Source organism: Ovis canadensis, chromosome 1 (assembly GCF_042477335.2).
Source record: "Ovis canadensis isolate MfBH-ARS-UI-01 breed Bighorn chromosome 1, ARS-UI_OviCan_v2, whole genome shotgun sequence".
Lineage (NCBI taxonomy): Eukaryota > Metazoa > Chordata > Mammalia > Artiodactyla > Bovidae > Ovis > Ovis canadensis.
Genome location: NC_091245.1, coordinates 142,155,116 through 142,180,322, shown reverse-complemented (window position 1 = coordinate 142,180,322; position 25,207 = coordinate 142,155,116). Strand labels below are relative to the sequence as shown.

Below are 25,207 nucleotides of genomic sequence, written 5' to 3'. Positions count from 1 at the left end.
TCCTGCCTTGAATCTTTCCCAGTATCAGGGTCTTTTCAAATGAGTCAGCTCCTCACATCAGGTGGCCAAAGTATTGGAGTTTCAGCTTCAATATCAGTCCTTTCAATGAACACCCAGGACTGATCTGCTTTAGGATGGACTGGTTGGATCTCCTTGCAGTCCAAGGGACTCTCAAGAGTCTTCTCCAACACCACAGTTCAAAAGCATCAATTCTTCAGCGGTCAGCCTTCTTCACAGTCCAACTCTCACATCCATACATGACTACTGGAAAAACCATAGCCTTGACTAGATGGACCTTTGTTGACAAAATAATGTCCCTGCTTTTTAATATGCTCTCTAGGTTGGTCATAACTTTCCTTCCAAGGAGTAAACGTCTTTAATTTCACGGCTGCAGTCACCATCTTCAGTGATTTTGGAGCCACTCCCCACCCCCACCCCCACCTCCTCCCCTCAAATAAAGTCTGTCACTGTTTCCCCATCTATTTGCATGAAGTAATAGGACCAGAAGCCACGATCTTAGTTTTCTGAATGTTAAGCTTTAAGCTAACTCTTTCACTCTCCTTTCACTTTCATCAAGAGGCTCTTTAGTTCCTCTTCACTTTCTGCCATAAGGGTGGTGTCATCTGCATATCTGAGGTTATTGATATTTCTCCTGGCAATCTTGATTCCAGCTTGTGCTTCATCCAGCCCAGCGTTTCTCATGATGTACTCTGCATATAAGTTAAATAAGCAGGGTGACAATATACAGCCTTGTCATATTCCTTTTCCTATTTGGAACCAGTCTGTTGTTCCATGTCTAGTTCTAACTGTTGCTTTCTGACCTGCATACAGGTTTCTCAAGAGGCAGGTCAGGTGGTCTGGTACTCCCATCTCTTGAAGAATGTTCCACAGTTTATTGTGACCCACACAGTCAAAGGCTTTGGCATAGTCAATAAAGCAGAAGTAGATGTTTTTCTGGAACTCTCTTGCTTTTTCAGTGATTCAGCAGATGTTGGCAATGTGCTCTCTGGTTCCTCTGCCTTTTCGAAAACCAGCTTGAACATCTGAAGTTCACAGTTCACATACTGTTGAAGTCTGGCTTGGAGAATTTTGAGCATTACTTTAGCATGTGAGATGAGTGCAATTGTGCAGTCATTTGAGCATTCTTTGGCATTGCCTTTCTTTGGGATTGGAATGAAAACTGACCTTTTCCAGTCCTGTGGCCACTGCTGAGTTTTCCAAATTTGCTGGCATATTGAGTGCAGCACTTTCACAGCATCATCTTTCAGGATTTGAAATAGATCAATTGGAATTCCATCACCTCCACTAGCTTTGTTCATGGTGATCCTTCCTAAGGTCCACTTGACTTTACATTCCAGGATCAAGGAGGAAATAAATAATTTAGAGACCAAAAGAAAAATAGGAAAGATCAATGAAAGCAAAAGCTGTTTTTTTTTTTTTTAAATAAATTGAAAAGTCTTTAGCCAGGTATCGTCAAGAAGAGAGGACCCAAATAAAATAAGAAAGGAAAGAGAAGAAATAACCAGTATCACAGAGATCTATAAAGCAGAGGGACTACTACAAACAGTTATATGCCCAAAATTGGACAACTTAGAAGATGAATAGTTCCTCAGAATATAAATCTTCCAAGACTGAATTGGGAAGAAACAGACAAAATGATCAGGCTAATCACTAATACTGAAATTTAATTTATTTAAAAAGAGTTCTCAGCAATTGAAAGTCCAGGATTAGAATGCTTCCCAGGGGATTTTACCAAACATATAAAGAGGAGCTATCCTTCTCAAATGATCCCAAAAAATTGAAGGGGAGGAATACTCTCAAGTTCATTCTACAAGGCCACTATTACCCTGATGCCAAAACAAGACAAAGATACCACTAAAAAAGGCAAACTACAAGCCAATATCTCTAATGAATATAGAGGCAAAAATTTTCAACAAAGTATTAGTATTAGCAAATTGAATTCAACATTATACAAATAAAGTGTCATATACCATGATCAAGTGGGACTTATTCTTAGGGATACAAGAATGGTTCAATATCCACAAGTCAATTAATGTAATATGCCACACTGACAAAAAGATGGATAAATATCACCTGATAATTTCAATAGATGGAGAAAAAGCATTTGACAAAATTCAACATCCATTCATGATAAAAACTCTCATTGAAGTTGGTTTAGAGAGAACATATCTCAACATAATAAAGGCCATTTATGACAAACCCACAGCTAACATTATGCTCCATAGTGTAACCTGAATGGTTTTCCTCCAAAATAAAGACAAGGTTATCCTCTCTCACCACTTCTTTTTAAATTGGCCCAAGAAGTCCTAGCTACAGCAGACAAGAAAAAGAAGTAAAAGGTATACAAATTGAAAGGGAAGAGGTAAAACTGTCTCTATTTTCCGATGACATGATACTCTCTATATAGAGAACTCTATAGTCTCCACCCAAAAGATATTAGAACTAATAAATAAATTCAGCCAGCCTGCAGGATATAAAATTAATATACAGAAATCTATTGTGTTTCTATACATTGATAATTAAATATCATGAAGAGAAACTTAAAAAAAGAAAGCATAAAAAATACCTTGGAATAAACTTAACCAAGGGAATGAGAGACCAATACACTGAAAGCTATAAAACATAGATAAAGAAAATTGAAGATGACTCAAAACAGTGGAAAGATACCCCATGCTCTGGGCTTGGAAGAAATAGCATTCTTAAAATGGCCTTACTACCCCAAATAATCTATAGATTAAATGCAATTACTATCAAAATAGCCCTCAGATAAGCTCATGCACCTACAGTCATTTAATCTATGTCAAAGGAGGCAAGAATATGTGGTGGAAAAAAGCAGTCTCTTCAACAAGTAGTGCTGGGAAAGCTGGATAGTTACATATAAAATAATGAGATAAGAACCTTTTCTCACACCGTGCAATAAGATAAACTGGAAACATCTTTTAAAAAATTAATTAATTCTTGGCTGTGCTGGGTCTTTGTTGCTGCATGTTGGTTTTCTCCAGTTCAGAGAGCAGGGTCTTCTCTCTATTTGTCATGCGAGGGCTTCTTATGGCTGTACCTTCTCTTATTGTGGAGCATGGACTGTAGAGCGAGTGGGTTTCAGTAGTTGTGACTTGCGGGCCCTAGAGCACACTCAGTAGTTGCGGCACATGGTCTTAGCTGCCCTGCAGCATGTGGAATCTTCCAGGGCCAGGGATCAAACTCCTGTTTCCTGCATTGGCAGGTTAATTATTAACCACTGGACTGCTAGGGAAGTCCTCAAAATGGTTTAAAGACCTAAATGCAAGACCTACAACCATAAAACTAAAAGAGAACATAGGTGAAACACTCTCTGACATAAATTGGAACACTATTTTGTATTCAAAGATGGAAGAAATAAAAGTAAATATAAACAAATGAGAACTAGTTAAGCTTAAAAGTTTTTACACTGAAAAGGAAGTAATAGGTAAGATGAAAGGATAAACTCTGGAATAGCAGAAAATATTTGAAATGATGTGGCCAATGAGGATTTAATGTCCAAAGTATACAGACAGCTGAAACTCAAGAAAAAAACAAACAAAAAAAGCCCAAATAATCCAACTGAAAAAGAGGCAGAAGAATTGAGCAGACATTTTTCCAATGAAGACATACAGATGGCTAACAGGCACATGAAAGGATGTTCAATATCACTAATTAAATTCAAATCAAAGCTACAGTGAGGTATGACCTCACACCTGTCAAAATGGCTATCATCAAAAAAGTCTGCAAATATTAATAACAAATGTTGGAAATGATGTGAAGACAAGAATGCTCATACTCTGTTGGTGGGAATGTATATTGGTGTAGCTACTATGGAAAACAGTATGGAGATTCCTTAAAGAACTAAAAATAGAACTACTATCAGTTCAGTTCAGTTCAGTTGCTCAGTCATGTCTGACTCTTTGCAAACCCATGGACTGCAGCACACCAGGCCTCCCTGTCCATCACCAACTCCCAGAGTTTACTCAAACCCATGTCCATTGAGTCGGTGATGCCATCCAACCATCTCATCCTCTGTTGTCCCCTTCTCCTCCCACCTTCAATCTTTCCCAGCATTTCTTTTCAAATGAATCAGTTCTTTGCATCAGGTGGCCAAAGTATTGGAGTTTCAGATTCAGCATCAGTTTTTCCAATGAACATTCAGGACTGATGTCCTTTAGGATGGACTGGTTGTATCTCCTTGCAGTCCAAGGGACTCTCAAGACTATATGATCCAGCAATTCCACGCCTAAGTATATATCCAAAGAAAATGAAATCACTTAAAAGATATGTGTATTCTAATGTTCATAACAACATTATTTACAGTCACTATATGGAGTCACCCAAAGTTTTTATCAAAAGATGAATGAAGGATATGTGTCTTATGTGTATGTATGTGTCTGCATGCTCAGTCCCTCAGTCATGTCCAACTCTGCTATCCCATGGACTGCAGCCTGCCAAGCTCCTCTGTCCATGGAAGACTAGCGTGGATTGTCATTTCCTGCTCCAGGAGATCTTCCTGACTCAGGCATCAAATCCATGTCTCTTGCTTCTCCTGCATTTATAGGTGGATTCTTTATCACTGTGCTACCTGGGAAGCCTATTTGTATGTAGAGATACACGTAGTGGAATTCTCAGCCATAAGAAAGAATGAAATTTTGCCATTTGCACCAATGTAGATGGGCCTGGAAAGTATTATGCCTCGTAAAGTAAGTCATACAGAGAAAGACAAATACTGTATGTTGTTGTTTGTGTGTGGTATCTGAAGAATAAAGAAATAAATAGAACAGAACAGAGGTAGATTCACATAGATTGAGACCAAACTAGAGGTTACCAGTAGGGGAGAAGGAAGGAGGGAGGGGCAAGATGAGGTAAGGGATTAAGAGATACAAACTACTATGTATAAATTAAATAAGCTATAAGGATATATTATTGTACAGCTCAGGGAATGTAGCAAATGTTTTATTATAAGTTTAAATGAAATGTAATATATAGAAGTATTGAATCACTATGTTGTAAACCTGAAATTAATATTATAAATCAACTATACTTCCATAATTAAAATCATTAAAACCAAATAGAGAATATTTATATCCACACAAAACCCTCCTGTACTCAGATGTTTATGACAGCTTTATTCATAATTGCTAAAACTTTGAAGAAACCAAGATGTCCTTTGTAGATGAAAGGGTAAGCTGTGGACTATTATTCAGGAATAAAAAGAAATGAGCTATTAAGCTATCAAACGACAGGAGAATCTTGAATACATATTGTTCCTTAAGCTGAAGCTCCAGTATTTTGGCTACCTGATGTGAGGAGCCAATTCACTGGAAAAGACCCTGATGCTGGGAAAGATTGAGGGCAGGAGGAGAAGGGGATGATAGAGCATAAGATAATTAGATAGCATCACCAACTCAATTGACATGAATTTGAGCAAATTCCAGGAGATAGTGGAGGACAGAGGAGCCTGGTGTGCATGGGGTTACAAAGAGTTGGACATGACTTAGTGACTGAACAACAAGTAAAAGAAGTCAATCTGAAAAGCCTGTAAACTTTATGATTTCAACTATATGACATTCTGGAAAAGGTAAAAATATGGAGACAGTAAAAAGATGAGTTGTTGCCAGGAGTAAAGAGGGGGAAGGAGGGATGAATAGACAGAACACAGAGGAGTTTTAAGTCACTGAATAATCTGTGATACTATAAGGGTGGATGCATGTCATTATACATTTGTCCAAACCCGTAGAATTTATAGAGCAAGAGTGAATCCTAACATAAACTATGGACTTCTTTGACAATGATGTGTCAGTATAGATTCATCAGTTATAACAAATGCTCCACTCTGATGGGGCATGTTGATAGTGGGAGAGGCTATGCATGTTGCGTGGCGGGGATGGGAGGTATGGAAACTGCATTTTCTGCTTAGTTTTGCTCTGCACTGAAAACATCTCATAAAAAGTCTCTTTCAAAAAGGATATTGAAAAAAATTATGTTGAGATCATTCAAGCATAACTTGTTTGTCAAATAGCACTTAAAGAAATTGTGCAGAATAATCTTTGACCAAGAATTATGAAGTATATGTAAGATGATGGCTCTAAAATACCCAATGCAGTTCAGTTCAGTCACTCAGTCATGTCCGACTCTTTGTGACCCCGTGGACTGCAACATGCTAGGCTTCCCTGTCCATCACCAACTCCTGGAGCTTGCTCAAACTCAAGTTCATTGAGTTGGTGATGCCATTACTGTCAATATTGACACAAAATTATTATGACAAAAATTTTTAATAGTTGTTACAAATACTCTTCAGAAGACAACAGTGAATTAGTGACATCTAGCACCTCCTGTATGGAGAATCATAGTTTTCAAAACTGGAAATCCCTAGAGATCTTGAGACTGGATAGAATGAAAACAGATCTCACTTTTTACATCTTAGACATATATTTGTGACTATCTGGAGTCTTCTCTGAATTGAGGACAAGAACAATCAGTTCAGTTCAGTCACTCAGTCGTGTCCGACTCTTTGAGGCCCCATGAATCGCAGCATGCCAGGCCTCCCTGTCCATCACCAACTCCTGGAGTTCACTCAGACTCACATCCATTGAGTCAGTGATGCCATCCAGTCATCTCATCCTCTGTCGTCCCCTTCTTCTCCTGCCCCCAATCCCTCCCAGCATCAGAGTCATTTCCAATGAGTCAACTCTTTGCATGAGGTGGCCAAAGTACTGGAGTTTCAGCTTTAGCATCATTCCTTCCAAAGAAATCCCAGGGCTGATCTCCTTCAGAATGGGTTGATTGAATCTCCTTGCAGTCCAAGGGACTCTCAAGAGTCTTCTCCAACACCACAGTTCAAAAGTATCAATTCTTCGGTGTTCAGCCTTCTTCATAGTCCAGCTCTCACATCCATACATGACTACTGGAAAAACCATAGCCTTGACTAGACGGACTTTAGTCGGCAAAGTAATGTCTCTGCTTTTGAATATGCTATCTAGGTTGGTCATAACTTTTCTTCCAAGGAGTAAGCGTCTTTTAATTTCATGGCTACAATCACCATCTGCAGTGATTTTGGAGCCCAAAAAAATAAATTGTGACACTGTTTCCACTGTTTCCCCATCTATTTCCCATGAAGTGATGGGACCGGATGCCATGATCTTCATTTTCTGAATGTTGAGATTTAAGCCATCTTTTTCACTATCCACTTTCACTTTCATCAAGAGCCTTTTTAGTTCCTCTTTCTGCCGTAAGGGTGGTGTCATCTGCATATCTGAGGTCATTGATATTTCTCCTGGCAATCTTGATTCCAGCTTGTGTTTCTTCCAGTCCAGCATTTCTCATGATCTACTCCGCATATACGTTAAACAAGCAGGGTGACAATATACAGCCTTGGTGTACTCCTTTTCTTATTTGGAACCAGTCTGTTGTTCCATGTCCAGTTCTAACTGTTGCTTCCTGACCTGCATACAGATTTCTCAAGAGGCAGGTTAGGTGGTCTGGTATTCCCATCTCTTGAAGAATTTTCCACTGTTTATTGTGATCCACACAGTCAAAGGCTTTGGCATAGTCAATAAAGCAGAAGTAGATGCTTTTCTGGAACCCTTTTGCTTTTTCCATGATCCAGCGGATGTTGGCAATTTGATCTCTGGTTCCTCTCTCTTTTCTAAAACCAGCTTGAACATCAGGAAGTTCATGGTTCACCGTATTACTGAAGCCTGGCTTGGAGAATTTTGAGTATTGCTTTACTAGCATGTGAGATGAGTGCAATTGTTGGGTAGTTTGAGCATTCTTTGGCATTGCCTTTCTTTGGAATTGGAATGAAAACTGACCTTTTCCAGTCCTGTGGCCACTGCTGAGTTTTCCAACTTTGCTGGCATATTGAGTGCAGCACTTTCACAGCATCATCTTTCAGGATTTGAAATAGCTGAATTGGAATTCCATCAACTCCACTAGCTTTGTTCGTAGTGCAATAACCTCACAAATTTATCTTTGAAATGTCTCTTTTTAGTTTTGGTGGCTGAACAATACTACAGTTTTTTCCCCTCCATTACACTGAATACACTATTAAATATTTTCTCTTTAACAATAGAGTCTTAACAACTTGTAACAAAGGTAGTTTCTATCCTCTGGGTTATAACATTAATAGCCAGAGAATGGAATTCTGTCTGAAGATTTCTTTTCCTTATTATGTTCTGTTTAAGACTAAACTGAGTACCTAACCCTTCCACTGTTCTGTGTTTGACTTATTATTATTATTATTTTTTTACCTGTAGGGGACTCTCCCCAGTGCACGATGAACTCATATTCATCCTCTAGTACCCGAAATTGTTTTCTTGTCTAGGAAGACTTTTCTTCTCCTCCTCCTAGCTTCCATATGTATTTTATCATTCTCTTCTTTGTGCTAACTTTGTGCTTATATTTAGCTCCATTTTCCCATTTATCATACCATGTTCTTACAAAATTTTCCCTCATAAAGAGCTGTGAACTACATCTTACTTCTGCCTTTTGGGGTTAAAGTTTGCACTGCCATACAAATCTGCACTAAATAACCTGCTTTTTATTTTTTTTTATTTATTTTTTTTTAATTTTTTTTTATTTTTTTATTTTTATTTATTTTTATTTTTTAAATTTTAAAATCTTTAATTCTTACATGCATTCCCAAACATGAACCCCCCTCCCACCTCCCTCCCCATAACATCTTTCTGGGTCATCCCCATGCACCAGCCCCAAGCATGCTGCATCCTGCGTCAGACATAGACTGGCGATTCAATTCACATGATAGTATACATGTTAGAATGTCATTCTCCCAAATCATCCCACCCTCTCCCTCTCCCTCTGAGTCCAAAAGTCCGTTATACACATCTGTGTCTCTTTCCCTGTCTTGCATACAGGGTCGTCATTGCCATCTTCCTAAATTCCATATATATGTGTTAGTATACTGTATTGGTGTTTTTCTTTCTGGAATAACCTGCTTTTTAAAAATTTGCTGTAATTGATCTTCTCTAGCTCTGGATATCCCAGTTCGGCTGCTAGTGGGAGGATGAGTTTGGTAGAAAACAGTTATGTTGGTTTAACAAAAGTTTCTTTGTGATTGCTTTAGTCTTTGTGATTCATCTTTAAGGCAAATGATAGAATGAAATATTCCTTCAGTTCAGAATTTAAACTCCCAATCAGGATTCTTTCTCCCCACCTCTCCTAAAATCTTCTCTTTTCCTCCTTTTCTCCAGGATAGTATGTTTGTTCTGAGAGAAAACTGAATTGTTTAATGCACCGTGGAGAGAGCCTTTTGGTGTTTGGCTTCCTTATTTGTTCTTGCTTGTCTCTACTGAGGAGTAATTCTCCAGTTCAGTGCCTGGTTTTGTTTGGCTGGTGTCCACTAAGGTAAGTCTACTTGGGTTTTCTGCTGGGACCTCTCCTAAAGGCTGTAGTTCCTTCCATTTGTGTGGTGTTCCAGAGTTCTGTGTTATATGGCTCATTCTCCCAGTACCAGATCCTTCAGCTCTCCCAACATCAGAGCTCCCAGCTCTTCATCTTGGCCCGCTGGAACCTCACAACCTCCATATAACAAGTTTTGGTCATGAGAGATAGGAATGCTCACTTCCATCTGCTCATGTTTCATCTTCAGTAGTTGAGAAAGGCTGTTCTAGAATGATAGGAAAATTTCAAGACATCACTGCTTCAACCTGTCTGATCCCAGCAAAGAGTGACCACTTAGAAAATTATTGTCATAATACAGCTAGAAGAATCAAGAAACATGGAATAGATTTTTGTCATTCTTGTTCATGCAAAGGGGCCTTCTTTCAGCTATTGACTTTTGCTAGAAAACTGGTTATGTTAGATTGGACAGTTGATCTACTAAAGCATAAATTGAAGAAAGGTGATAGGTTTTCAGCTATAGATACTTCAGTGACTCTGACACTGTTTGGGATTGATATCTTGATTAAAGAGATATCACTAACTTTTTTAAAATATAAATTTATTTATTTTAATTGAAGGCTAATCACTTTACAATATTGTATTGGTTTTTCCATACATCAACATGAATCCGCCACAGGTATACACGTGTTCCCCAACCTGAAACCCCTCCCTCCTCCCTCTCTGTACCATCCCTCTGGGTCATCTCAGTGCACCAGCCCCAAGCATCCAGTATCATGCATAGAACCTGGACTGGCGATTTGTTAATATCCTTAACTTTTGGAGAATAATTTATATTATTAGTTTTCAATAAAAACTGTTCTTAAGGTTGGCAAATAGAATTGCTTACATGTCATTGCCCAATCCTTGGAGAAATAACTGGATGCTACATAATTCTTTGTATCTCTTCCCCTAAAATATTGTACTCCCTGTGACAGAATAGAATCTGGTGGATAGTGGGTAGCACATGAAAGCAGTGAATAATATCCATTACTTTCAGAGATCATTTTGCTTGGTTCACTTGCTTTCCCCTCTTCTGTAGAAAACCTCTACAATTTTCTGAGAGGCTATGAATATAAAAATTATAACCTAAGAATTCTCAGCAGGTCAAATTATTTGCTGAAACCTTAAAACCAGCAGGTGTTTTGGGAAAATGTGGCATCAAAAGCCATTTTCTCTCAGCTGAAGCAATCTTTCACTTGGAGGTATAAAATGGAATCAAGATTGATACAGCAAAGATGCTAAAGCAGTCTGTTATTTTTCTCCCTCATGGCTGTGCTTGAGTTTTGTTTTTTTGCTCATTTTTAAAGTCATTTTAAACTTTTTTATTTTTTGAACAATCAACCCTTATTTACTCTTTAGTTCTTTGGACTTAATCACCTGTGCGTCTGCTTAATTGCTCAGTTACTCAGTCGTGTCCAACTCTTTGCAACCCCATGGACTCTAGCCAGCTCCTCTGTCCATGGGATTTTCCAAGCAAGAATGCTGGAGTGGGTAGCCATTCCCTTCTCCAGGGGCTCTTCCCAACCCAGGGATTGAACCCAGATCTCCTACATTGCAGGCACATTCTTTATCATCCGAGCCACCAAGGGGGAAGCCCCTTAAATCACCTGTAAACAAATTAAAACACATTTGTTATAAAATTAGTCAGGAATTACTCCCTTTCTAAAGTTCCTTAGGAATTATAGGCATTATCGTTCAAATTAGTACTTAATCATATATCATTTTGTCATCGTTTACCACTATTGTGTTTGTCTTATATCTGTCTTATATCTTTCACAAATGTTTTGTATATTTAGATGTGAAGATTATTTCTCTGTGTTAACTTGGTTTGGTCACTGGGGTACCCAGACATTTGGCCAGTTATTACTTAGGTGGTCTGGATGAGATTACATTTGAATCAGTAGACTTCCTAAGGTGGCTGGGCCTCCTTCAAGTAAGACTGAACTAGAACAACACAGTAGAGAAAGAGGGAGCTCCTGCCTGGCAGCGTTGGACTGGGACACTCGTCCTTTCCTGCTTTCAGACACAAATTGAAATATTGACTTTTCCTGGTTCTGAATGCTACCTTGTTTCAAGCTGGAACTTACACTATCTGCTGACTGCAGATCTTGGGAGTTTTAGCCTGCATAGTCATCTGAACCAATTTCTTAGATAGGTCTCCTTATATATGAATACATGTGTGCTAAATCACTCCAGTGGTGTCTGACTTTTTGTAACCCCGTGGACTGTAGCCCACCAGGCTCCTCTGTCCGTGTGATTCTACAGGCAAGAATATTTTAGTGGATTACTGTGCCTTCCTCCAGGAGATCTTCCTAGCCCAGGGATCAAACCCTCATCTTTGAAGTCTCCAGCATTGACAGGCAGGTTCTATACCACTAGTGCTGTCTGAAAAGCCCCTCTTAATATGTACAATGTATCAAATTGCCAACATCCATTGGATCTTCAAAAAAGCAAGGGAGTTCCAGAAAAACATCTACTTCTGCTTTATTGACTATGCCAAAGCCTTTGACTGTGTGGATCACAACAAACTGTGGAAAATTCGTAAAGAGATGAAAATACCAGACTACCTGACCTGCCTCCTGAGAAATCTGTATGCAAGTCAAGAAGGAACAGTTAGAACTGGACATGGAACAACGGTTCCAAATCGGGAAAGGAGTATGTCAAGGCTGTATATTGTCACACTGCTTATTTAACTTATATGCAGAACACAGCATGAGAAATGCTGGGCTGGATGTAGCACGAACTGGAATCAGGGTTGTTGGGAAAAATATCAATAACCTCAGCTATGCAGATGGCACCACCCTTATGACAGAAGGCAAAGAAGAAATAAAGAACTTCTTGATGATAGTGAAAGAGGAGAGTGAAAAAGTTGGCTTAAAACTCAACATTCAGAAAACTAAGATCATGGCATCCGGTCCCATCACTTCATGGCAAATAGATGGGGAAACAGTGGAAACAGTGACAGACTTTACTTTTTGGGCTCCAAAATCACTGAAGATGGTGACTGCAGCCATGAAATTAAAAGATGCTTGCTCCTTGAAAGAACGGTTTTGACCAACCTAGACAGCATATTAAAAACTAGAGACATTACTTTGCCACCAAAGGTCCATCTAGTCAAAGCTATGGTTTTTCCAATAGTCATGTATGGATGTGAGAGTTGGACTATAAAGAAAGCTGAGTGCCAAAGAATTGATGCTTTTGAAATATGGTGTTGGAGGAGACTCTTGAGAATCCCTTGGACAGAAAGGAAATCCAACCAGTCCATCCTAAAGGAAATCAATCCTGAATATTCATTGGAAGGACTGATGCTGAAGCTGAAGCTCCAATACTTTGGCCACCTGATGCGAAGAGCTGACTCATTTGAAAAGACCCTGATGCTGGGAAAGATTGAAGGCAGGAGGAGAAGGGGACAACAGAGGATGAAATGGTTGGATGGCATCACTGACTCAATGGACATGAGTTTGAGTAAACTCTGGGAGTTGGTGATGGACAGGGAGGCCTGGCATGCTGCAGTCCATGGGGTCTCAAAGAGTTGGACACGACTGGGTGTCTGAACTGAACTGAACTGATTGATTATATTTCTTTGGATAATTCTGACCATCACATTGGATCATATCTGATAGTAGCACACCATGATTGTGTTAGCAACTTAAACTTTTAAAAGAAGACGAATCCTTGATCAAAATGATTCATAAAACTTAACTCTGAGACAAAATTCTGACTGCACATTTGCTAAATTCTTGAATGCCTATACTATTGCATTTGTCAGTTTTAACAACAGTGAAAATAAAGCCAGTGAGAAATTCACTATTGATCTTGATTAGGTGGTATCAAAGGAGGTAAATTTCTTTATTTGAATGATGAATTGTAATTATAGCTCATTATACAATGTGATTCTCATCATGAAATATATTATTTAAAGAGTAATTTAAACTCATTTACCATAGTCAAGGGGCTTCCCAGGTGGCACTAGTGGTAAAGAACCTGCCTGCCAATGCAGGGGACTTAAGAGGCAAGGATTTGATCCCTGACTCAGAAGATCCCCTGGAGTAGGAATGGCAACCCACTCCAGTATGCTTGCCTGGAAAATCCCACGGACAGAGGAATCTGGCAGGCTACAGTCCATAGGGTTGCAAAGAGTCGGAATGACTGAAGCGACTAAGCATGTAGTATAGTAAAAACCTGTGTTTATCTTTTAAAAAATTCATGATATTGTAAATTTAAACAATTAATAAATAGAAATCTCAATTAAATAGGTTTGGGAGACCAGAATGGGGAGCGCTCAAGTCCTGTGATGATAGCAGAGCTCAACAGGAAGAAGAAAGACTTCTCCTTTTTCCTGACAAGAACTTCGCCAATGAAAATTTATGGGTTATTTAAGAATCCTCCTGCCAATGGAGAAGACACATCGACCCCTGGGTCAGGAAGATCCCCTGGAGTAGGAAATGGCGACCCACTCCAGTATTCTTGCCTGGAAAATTCCATGGACAGAGGAGCCTGGAAAATTCCATGGACAGACACGACTGAGCACACACACATACGACACACTCAGAAAGTAATTTTCTTCCATGCTGCTTAACTAGATTGCCCATAGAAATATTGAAAGTTATAACACATGCTAATGTTGCCGTCTGATACTGAGCCTGATAGAGTTAAATACCCTTGAGCTGGAACTTCTGGGTTGAAAGTTGATCCTATTTCAGGGCCAGTAGTGTGGCATCCCTGTTACTTCCCTGGGGGGATGTTCCATTCCCTGAGGGTATGTCTTCAACTCTGTTCTCATTAAGTAGCTTTCCTTCCTCTTCAAATGTGAAGAAAATAGAGCCCTCTCATCACCTGAACATGTAGTATACCCGAAATGGGTGCTCCTCATGGGACATGGACTGATTAAAACAGAAACAAGTGGCAGAAGGGAGGCCTTGTGTCCGTATAGGGGAGAGCAGTGAAAATACCCACATTAACAGTGTAACTGTTAATAGTAGATGCTAAATGGAATGCTGAGCAAGCCCATGAGCTGACAGTAAGAGTAACAGTTCTGCTAGAAGCAAGTTACTTGTGGTGCACACCTGTACAACCACCAACAGTGTGTGGCTCTCAACCAAAGGGATGTAGAGATTGGGTGAGCAGGAGACAAGAGGACTTGGACCTGGATTGAACCCTGTTAGCAATGATTCTTTTGATCATCCTTGACTGAGGATTTTCTTCCAAGACATGTTGAGAAAAATATTGGAAATTAATTTTAGAATTCTTTGTATGTCATATGTTATTTGTATTCAGTATATCATTATGATTATATTAGTATTAGTAGTAGTAAACTATATAGTAAAATATCATTTAAAAATTTTTACAATGCAGATCCTTTCCATCCAAATTAACATTTTTATCATCACGAAGTTCTTCAGTTAAAGCTTGCTTCGCATATTGTTGTAGATGACTGGACTAGGAAGACGCTGCTGAAACAGCTGTCTGCACTGGGGACCCAGAAGAGGAAAACCTAGAAATCAGTCCTTTGTTCAGACTGCTGGCTTTCTCATGTTCATTTCTAGCCTGGGATCCTAGACCATACCCATGTTTTCTAGAGATCACCAAGGTCTTCCTGAGGCATTTAAAGGGGGGGAAAAGTGAACGTAATTAAAAAGAATGTCATTTGCACTTTATTCAAAGAGATCACTTATTAAGTGTGACTTGATCATTTATTAAGTGTGACTTGTCTCAATCACTTATTAAGTGTGACTATTCCTTGTTTTGGGGCTTCTCAGGTGGTGTTAGTGGTAAAGAACCCACCTGCCAATGCAGGAGACCTAAGAGATCAGGTTTGATCTCTGGGTTGGAAAGATCCCCTGCAGAAGGAAATGGCAACCCACTCCAGTATTCTTGCCTAATAAATTCCATGGACAGAAGAGCCTGGTGGGCTACAAAGAGACAGACATGTCCAAGCGACTAAGCGCACACTCAGTCCTTGTTTAAGAATATGCTGGAGGAGAACTCATAGGTTCCCTATTCCCAACTAAGATCTGTGCATGCTAAGGAGATACCCCTCTTACTCAATAACCAAAAGTGGAAGCAAATCAAGTGACGTATTTATTCATCCCTTTTTATGGGCTCAACACAGGACTAGGTATAAGGTATACAAAATAGAGATCACCTATATTTTCCTGAATCTTGAATAAATTATTCTAAACACAGAGAAAGAATTGTCACAGTCTAAAACACTTCATATTAGTTAGAGAGGCAGTAAGAGACAATTTGAAAGAAATGAATGTGAGCTGGAACAGAGATTTCATGAAAGAGACACAATTGGAAATTTCCTGGAAGGAAAAGGATGTGGGAGAGGGGGATGGACCAGCAGATGGGAGGAGTAAATTCTCCACACTGAGAAACCCATCCTAGGCTTGTGCATCATCCCTGAGCTTCCTCTTAGCTTTCACAGGCATCATGGCCCTGTATTTCTATTGTTAATACTGTGGTGCACATATAGAATAATATCTGTGTCTGTTTCTTAAAACTCACTTCTTAAAACTTAAAACTCAGTTTATGATATTAAGTTCCCTCCAGTTTCAACTCTACTCCACCATCTTGACTGTTTGTCCTCCATGGGGAGAAAGGGTCTGAGAGAGAGACATAGTTTTGATCTCAAGATTTGTTTTCTGATTGCAAGGTAATTTTCTGTGCTTGCTTTTTTTCTCTCTGCTTTTTTTTTTTCAGTTGTGCCCCCAAATCTCTGCAAAATAAGATACTGATTTCAGCAGATGCTAGTATTTCCCCATACCTGTATTATCTTCTTCCTGACCCTCCAGGTGACCCACATTTTCTAGACTCCCCTGCAATTGTTTGTTGCTAGGTGAGTGTTCTGGGCAATGACAAGTGAGCAGGAATGATGGGACCATTTCAAGACTGGTACACAGAGAAACTTCCATGTGCATTCCTCTTTTATTTCCTGGCTGATTGGAAAGGACTCTTGGGGACCAAAAGAGGATAGGGTCTCTGATGGAAAGGGTCCTGGTCCCTAACTTTGGGCATAGGTAGAAGCCCGCCCCACCCCCACCCCCCATCACCATTCATTCTGGACTGTGATGAGATGTGAGCTGGAAAGAGTCCTGATGAGTTGATTTCTCAAAGCAATGTTACTGTCACTTTAAGGCATGTGAGTGAATTTCTTATAAAGGAGCATAGCTAATTCTGATTAACTTAAAAAAAATGTTTTTATTTGGAACTAATTTCAAGAAATAACAGTTGTAAGAACAGCACAAAGAACAGCTGTATGCCCCTCATGCTGGGTCACCTACATTTTGTTCCATTCCTTTTGTCTCTTGCTCTTTCTTTACCTATATGTAGATTGTTCATTTTTTTTCTGAACCCAGTCTCCTCTTAAGAATGATATTCTCCCAAATAATCATAGCATAGTCATCAAACTAAAGATGAAAGCAAAATAACCCTAGCCTCTATTCAGTTCACTGGCTATGTTCCAGTATGTGAATTGACCACTGTCCTTCACAGAAGTTTTTTCCTTCTCTCTGATACAGTGTCCAGTTTAGGGGGATGTACAGACTTTACTTGTAATATCTCTTTTGTGTCCTTCAATCTTTGCCTTCAAATTTCTGTGCTTTATGATACTGACAGTTCTAAAGAACACACTCTTCCCTTTTTAGTGGAATGTTTCCCATTTTGGGTTTGTCTCTTATTTCTTCATCACTGGAGTCAGCTTGTCCATTCTTTTTGTGAATCTTTTTATTGAAGTACAATAAGCAAAGCATTTTGAACTGAAACTTGCATAGCACCGTGAACAAGAGAGAGTGAAGCATGATATAGTTATTTAGTTGCTGGGTTACAAGGTGGATGCAATTTCTAAAAACAACATGTAGTTTCTTACAACATGCCAAAAATACCAACTCTTTTGGGGAGGGAAAATTGTGTGTAAAATTAGAATATTGGTGGTTGTTGATGATAAATTGCAGCTTCCCTTTTAGCATAGCAGACTCTCCAGCTGCTCAGTGCTTTCAGAATGCCACAGACTTTCTTCTGTCTGGGGAAACATATGTGACAATCTGGCAGAGGCCCATTAATGTCTAAGTAGGTGTATTAACCTACTGCATTTTAGAAGATGATATCTGAGAGGAGAAATCCGTGACTCAAAGCATGATTTTCCGAGGATGGCATTTTAGAACATGGCACTTGGATAGGGGAAATGTTTTGGAGCAATATAATGGTTAGTTTTATTGGTCAACTTTGCTAGTCTATTCTAACCAGTTACTTAATTAAACTCAAAACTAAGTGTTGTTGTGAAGGCATTTTGTAGATGTGGTGAATAGCTTCTTTTATGTAAAAGACATTAGGTCTGATAATATAGGTGGGCCTCACCCAGTCAGTTGAAGGGCTTAAGAGCAAAACCTGAGGTTTCCTAGAGTAGAAATTCTGCCTGGAGACTGCAGCATCAACTCCTGCCTGAATTGCCAGCCTGCCCTACAGGTTTCAGACTTCCAGCCTCCATAATTGCATGAGCCAGTTCATTTTAAAAAATCTCTTTACACACATATGTGACTTCTGTTGTTTCTGTTTCTTTGGAGAGCTCTGACTAATACAGACTGGCAATCATTTTTGTATTCCTCAAGTTAAGGCTATGGTTTTTCCAGTGGTCATGTATGGATGTGAGAGTTGGACTATAAAGAAAGCTGAGTGCCAAAGAATTGATGCTTTTGAGCTGTGGTGTTGGAGAAGACTCTTGAGAGTCCCTTGGACTGCAAGGAGATCCAACCAGTCCATCCTAAAGGAGAACAGTCCTTGGTGTTCATTGGAAGGACTGATGTTGAAACTGAAGCTCCAATACTTTGGCCACTTGATACAAAGAGCTGACTCATTGGAAAAGACCCTGATGCTGGGAAAAATTGAGAGCAGGAGGAGAAGGGGACAACAGAGGATGAGATGGTTGGATGGCATCACCGACTCAATGGACATGAGTTTGGGTGAACTCCGGGAGTTGGTGATGGACAGGGAGGCCTGGGGTGCTGCAGTTCATGGGGTTGCAAAGAGTCGGACACGACTGAGCGACTGAACTGAACTGGTGCCTCAGAAGTGGTGATTGCTAACAGTGTTTTCAATGTGAGAAGTGTGCAAAAAAAGAAATGTTGAATGGATCCGTGAGTAACCAGCTTGAGAGTTGACTACTAAGAAAGTTAATACTGTAGTCCCACCTTATCCATGGGATATCCAAGACCTTCAGTGGATGCCTGAAACTGTTTTTTCCTCTTCTAACGGGCCGGTAGGGCTTCTCCATGGCTCAGTGGTAAAGAATCTGCCTGCCATTGCAGGAGACACAGAAATGCAGGTTCACTCCCTGCGTTGGGAAGATCTCCTGGAGGACGAAATGACAACCTGCTCCACTATTCTTGCCTGGAGAATTCCACAGCCTGGTGGGCTACAGTCCATAGGACTGCAGAAGAGTTGGACACGAGGGAGTGACTAAACAACAAACAGCAATGGTCAGGTAGTATATACAGTGTGGATACCTGGACAAAGCGATGACTCACATCCTGTGCGGGATGGTGAGAGATTTCATTGTGCTGCTCAGAATGACTGCCATTTAACACTTTTTTTTTTTCTGTAAATTTTCCATTTAATATTTTCAGACTGCAGTTGACTGAAGGTAACTGATATCATGGAGAGCAAAAATGTGAGAATAAAGTGGACTACTGGTTTGAGGCTTTGGAGTAAAAAATAAAATTTGAGCCTTAACATATCTCTTCATAATGTTGAAATTCTCAAAACTAACTAGGAATATTTATGCATTCATAATTTTTTTGTCTTAAGAAATAAAGTCTCCTACTTATTTATTGCCACATTAAATGATCTAGGACCTAATGGTTTTCTATTTAGCAAGGAATAATACACGTTTGCTTTCAATTTCTGCATTGAGTAAAGGTTATTCACATACAAAAATTTTTGCTGCCCTCTGGTGGATGTAGTTCTATAAATCAAAAGTATATAAATATGTGTCAGTTCAGTTCAGTTCAGTCACTCCGTCGTGTCCGACTTTTTGTGACCCCATGAATCGCAGCACGCCACGCCTCCCTGTCCATCACCAACTCCCAGAGTTTACTCAGACTCACGTCCATCGAGTCAGTGATGCCATCCAGCCATCTCATCCTCTGTCGTCCCCTTCTCCTCCTGCCCCCAATCCCTCCCAGCATCAGAGTCTTTTCCAATGAGTCAACTCTTCCCATGAGGTGGCCAAAGTACTGGAGTTTCAGCTTTAGCATCATTCCTTCCAAAGAAATCCTGGGGCTGATCTCCTTCAGAATGGATTAGTCTTCTATTTGAATATGTTTCCAAAGTTCCTTTCTAAGTTTAGAAGTCTAAATGCATCTTTCTTGTAAGGAGATCAACACCTCTGATTTGCTTATAAATCCCTGTTAGAATACACGAGGTACTTAAAATATAACACCAAAAGAGCCTAACAAAATATTGTGACAATGATTCCATGAGACAATGCCTTGGAAATTATGACTTGGGAGTTCAGGACTGACCTCCTCAGCTGTGGTCTTGATTGCTGAGGGAAGCTGTGTGGAATCTCTGGACTCCTCCCCAGAGGCAGTGGGGGAGGCTTCCATGGGTTGGCATGGTGTGTGTTGGTGGGAGAGGGGCTGGGCGTGGTGAGGTACAGACATGAAAGTTTTTGGTGATGGGGCCAGGTGGGGGTGGTGCAGGAAGTGAGGCTGAGCTCAGTCTTGAGCAGGGGGAGGAGCCCAGATTGAGAGAAACAGAAGATCTGGAAATAAGGTCCATAAAAGGCTGGAGGAGCCAGGGTGACAACACCAAAGACACGGACAGATAGGAGAGAACAATGGTATGGACTGTGGTATACTGGAGCTCAATCATGACCGTTCACAGGAGCCAAGTGTTACATTTTCAAGAATTTGACTGCAGCCATGAAATTAAAATACACTTGCTCCTTGGAAGGAAAGTTATGACAAACGTAGCATACTGAAAACCAGAGATATCACTTTGCCAACAAAGTTCTGTATAGTCAAAGCTACGGTTTTTCAGTAGTCATGTATGGATGTGAGAGTTGGACCTTAAAGAAGGCTGAGCACTCAAGAACTGATGCTTTTGAATTGTAGTGCTGGAGAAGACTCTTGAGGGTCCCTTGAACAGCAAGAGACCAAACCAGTCAATCCTAAAGGATATCTACCCTGAATATTCATTGGAAGGACTGATGTTGAAACTGAAGCTCCAATACTTTGGCCACCTGATATGAAGAGCCAGTTCATTGGAAAGACCCTGATGCTGGGAACGATTGAAGGCAAAATGAGAAGTGGGTGGCAGAGGATGAGATGGTTGGATATTATACTGACTCAATGGCTATGAATTTGAGTAAACTCTGGGAGATAGTGAAGGACAGGGAAGCCTGGTGTGTTGCAATCCACGGGGTCACAAGGAGTTGGATGCAGCTTAGCAGCTGAACAACAAAAGTAATATGCTCAAAACTCATCACTCCATAATTATTTTATTACAGTTTTACTGCATTACTGATAATAGTAAAATTGCCTGTTGAAGTGTTTTATGTGTTCTGTATTTATATGGTGGAAATACCAGATAATGGTGTGTTGCTAGGTATCTCTAACAGCTCTGCATTCAGTGACATCAGTAACTTGTAGTTGGTCATGGTGGGAATGTGTTTTCCAATAAAATTGAGAAATGCTAGAAAACCAAGGGTTGGTTGTTAATCTTTATCAACTATTGGGTAACAAAGGGGCTTTGGAAATGAAAAAAAGAGACTTCTTATTTTATTTTTAAAATATTTATTTTACTTATTTTTTATTTTACATTTTTAATTCCACCGTGAATGCTCAATTGATGTTCTAGTTTATTTATTCATTCAGTCAACAAATATTTTCTGATCCTCTACTTGCTGGCAGTCAATTTTTTATGGGTCTCTTGTGTTCCTGCATGTCTTACAAGAGAGGGACTGACTGCCCTTTGTTCCAGAATATCCTTCCATGGATATTCATATAGGGAATGGCCTTGGAAAGTAGATATTGTGTCTCCCTTGGCGTGAAGGACAGACATTCTTACTGTCATTGTACCACTTTTTGGATTCTCTACACTCAGGGTTTATGTCTTGTCCCTCAACCCAGCTGTGTGTGCAGCTATCATCTGACCCTTTTGCTGTCACCCTATAGGACTTGGGTCGGCTCAGGGAACTGGGCCAAAAGCGCCAGTGTTCTGGCTACTGCTATTGTTGTGATTAGTAAACTGTCCATTTCTGACCCAGAGTCTCATGTCTTCTATCAGCATCAATGAAATTGTGCTGAACAACTTAGTGGCTTTCAAGTAGGATAACATTTTAGATGCTTCCCTGTTGTTGACACACTGTGTCAGGCGCTGGGCTAGGTGCTGGTACAAAGCAGTGGACTAGGCAGACAAGATCCTGCCCCGTGGGCCTCAAAATATCTTATGGAATTATTAACCAAAAAAAGCATTAACACTAAATAAGAAACATTAAACAGATGTATTGGGATAAGGATAAAGAAACAAATGGTGGTGTGATATGAGTACTGAGGCAGTCTAGGTTCCTTCTGGTGGGCAACTGAGTGAGGAGAAACGAGTTAGGATTGAGGGGTGAAGAGGGGGAGTAAGTGAAACAGTAAGGCCCTAAGAACCATAGTGAGGTAATGAAGCAGCAGCTGTTGATTGGGTCAGTGATTGATTGATTGATTGGGGTAATAAAATAACATTGGTTGATTGATTGACGAAAGGGATTTTTTAAAATTGGGGAGATTATTTAATTTATTAATAAGGTAAATAAATGGGGAAGGGGGTCATCAGACTGTGGCAGTAATTGGAGGAGAGTCCTACTTTTTTCTTTTTTAATATTTATATTCATTGATTCATTTGACTGAGCTGGGTCTTTTTTGTGGCATGCAGGGTCTTTAGTTATAGCATGTGAACTCATGTCAGACCTAGTTCCCCAACCAGGGATCAAACTGGACCCCCTGCATTGGGAGCCTGGAATCTTAGCCACTGGACCACCAGTGAAGTCCTTCCAGCATTTTCTTGCACTGCTGCTGCTGCTGCTGCTGCTAAGTCACTTCAGTCGTGTCTGACTCTGTGAGACCCCATAGACAGCAGCCCACCAGGCACCCCCATCCCTGGGATTTTCCAGGCAGGAACACTGGAGTGGGTTGCCATTTCCTTCTCCAATGCATGAAAGTGAAAAGTGAAAGTGAAGTAGCTCACTGGAATCACATGAAATTTGAAATATTGTGTGAAGATATGGAATCCCTGGAACTAATGCTCAGGGTCTGGATGGGAGGAGTGTGAGGAATGTAGTTTGAAGAGACCAAGGAGGGCAGAAGAGGAGCTATAGTGAAGGGAATCAAATTCCCATTTGTTTGGTGATAGTGAGGATTGGAGCATGAGCTGGGCGGCTTCCTAGGTGAGAGCATATAAGTCAGGGATGAAGTATTAGCAGTTTTACAATTTACCTCAACTATTATTTTGGAAAATTAGGTGACAAAATCCATGGAGTCTGGATACACCAATTGTTGAGAGTTAGAGTGAAGTTAGTCTAGCTCAAGGACTGAAAGAAGGTTTCTGAGACTTAGTTCTTGTCACTTAATTGATGGCCCTGTGACCTCTCTACTGTCCTTGTGAGTTGTGAAGCTTTTTATGAGAGGTTATTTTAAAAGCTTTGCTGAAGGCATGAGACCTGAAAGCACCGTCAGGATAATAAAAGAGGAAAGTTCCCTATGTCTTCTGCACATGGGGCTTGAGAATTTCTGTGGAGTTTTAGAAATATATGTTGGAGTGTGCACTCAGAGCAATCAAAGATAACATTTTTTATGCTTAATTATTTTTCTTGACATAAATATTGCAGATGGTATGTTCTAGACAGAATCTGCCCATCTGTTGTAATTCCTTGTTTCTTTTAGTATTAGACAACCTTAAGGTATGCATGAAATGTCTGCCGCTGGGTAATAAATACAATATTGTCTTCTAGGGAGTTTCCACAGTCAAATGCCAACAAAATAAGTCTAACATCCAAATTGTTTTACTGTGTAATTTTATTAAAATGAATATATTGCTGTAATCCTGTACCGTTATATGTACCAAGTGCTCAACATATGTGATCAGTTGTATGTAAAAGTTCTCCAAAGTTACTGTTATTATTCCCTTTTTTAGTGGTGAGGCAGCAAGCTCAGAGGTGGAGTGAGTTGCATATTACTAGTAAGTAGCTGAGTGTGAGCTAATAGTAATTCAAAACTGCTGTGAGCCTTTTGAACATGTAAGCAGAGCTCTCTGGTCAGAGACCTTAAGAAATTTGAACAGATTTTCCTTCTGTTGCTCCCTTTTAATTTATGGAATATCCTCAGCTTCCCAGGTGGCGCCTGATTCTTGGCATCACTGATGGTTCTTGCTGGTCCAAGCTTCCTCTATTCACAAATCGGAATTGACATTCCAGCCCCAGGCCTCATCCTCCCGAAGAGCAGGACCATTGCCTGTCTTCAGTGTACTGGTCATTTCACATAACCTAGAGTTTTTGAAAATTCATCCACAAGAAAGTACCTTTTTGTTTAAGCCTGGGCCATCTTGAAAACTGATCCCAGCACAAATTAATTTAGCATCCTATTGGTGAGAAGGATAGAACATATCTATTCTGTTAAGAAAAGAAAATAAGGGCTAAAATGTATATAGTTCTTAGGAGAAAAAAGCTCAAAGATACTGTCTCTAAACAACCACTCTCAGGAATATTAAAAACTCAACTTGCTGGGAAACCTAGAAAATGATTATGCTTAGGACTAAAAATACGAGGTATGAAAAGAAAAATTCTTGACATAGTCAACTAGCAAAACCACTAGGGGGGCATTTAAAATAGGAAAATAAGATAATAAAAAGAACATGAAACTATAAATATATGGTACCAATGAAGGAACCTCAAGGTAAGTACCACTCAGGTCAAGAATAGAATATTGCCAACATCTAAAAGCTTCCTGAGCACAAAACTCTCCCCTACCCCTCTGTAACAGTGATTTTTACAATAAATCATTTTATTTTATTTGTTTGATTTTGTTTTAACACCTAAGTTTATACACACTACTCATATGTGTGTATAAAATAGTGTGTATATGTATTTATTATGTTGGTATGCATATTGTTTATATATTTATATATATAATTTATAATAATATGTATATCTTGTATATTTAAAATTAAATACAGACTGTGAGATTTGTGAACCCAAGATTAACCAGGAATACCCATCTTTATATATTTAGTACCTCACAGACTCTGACACTTAATTAGCTTGTAATAGCTTGCTATAAATCTGTGTCACATGAAAAAGATTGCTAAACAGAAACCTTGATTAAATAGAGTTGAGAGAGCAGAAGAGGGAGTTCTTCTGCCTGTGATGATAGCAGAGCCCAACAGAATGAAAAAAGACTTCTCTTCTTCCCTGGCAAAGACTTAGCTAATGAAAAACCATGGGTTATTTGTATATCATAGCCCTCCCAGGCTTCCCACATGGCGCCAGTGGTTTGCTGGAAGATTTCTGAATATAGTTTCAATTTCTGTGCTTGTGATGGGTCTGTGAAGATTTTCTATTTCTTCCTGCTTCTATTTTGGAAAGTTGTACTTTTCTAAGAATTTGCCCATTTCTTCCAAGTTGTCCATTTTATTGGCTTATAATTGCTCTTAGTAGTCTCTTATGATCCTTTGTATTTCTGTGCTGTCTGTTGTGATCTCTCCATTTTCATTTCTAATTTTATTGATTTGATTTTTCTCT

The 25,207-nt window shown here is 39.6% G+C and overlaps 1 protein-coding gene across 39 annotated transcripts in view; it reads left to right on the top strand.

The window, feature by feature from the left end:
* Positions 1-25,207, top strand: part of LOC138418512 (uncharacterized) — a 247,343-nt gene that overhangs the window by 49,738 nt on the left and 172,398 nt on the right. For 17 of the 39 annotated variants that reach the window (XR_011248640.1, XR_011248646.1, XR_011248629.1 and 14 more), the window contains one exon: positions 9,237-9,390. The exons of 20 other annotated variants lie outside the window; for them this stretch is intronic. The gene's annotated coding sequence lies outside the window, so the exon portion shown is untranslated. Of the gene's footprint in view, positions 1-9,236; positions 9,391-13,682; positions 13,982-14,856; positions 15,082-18,731; positions 19,153-25,207 lie in introns of those variants that run through there. 2 more of the 39 variants (XR_011248661.1, XR_011248659.1) reach the window with 2 other exon arrangements.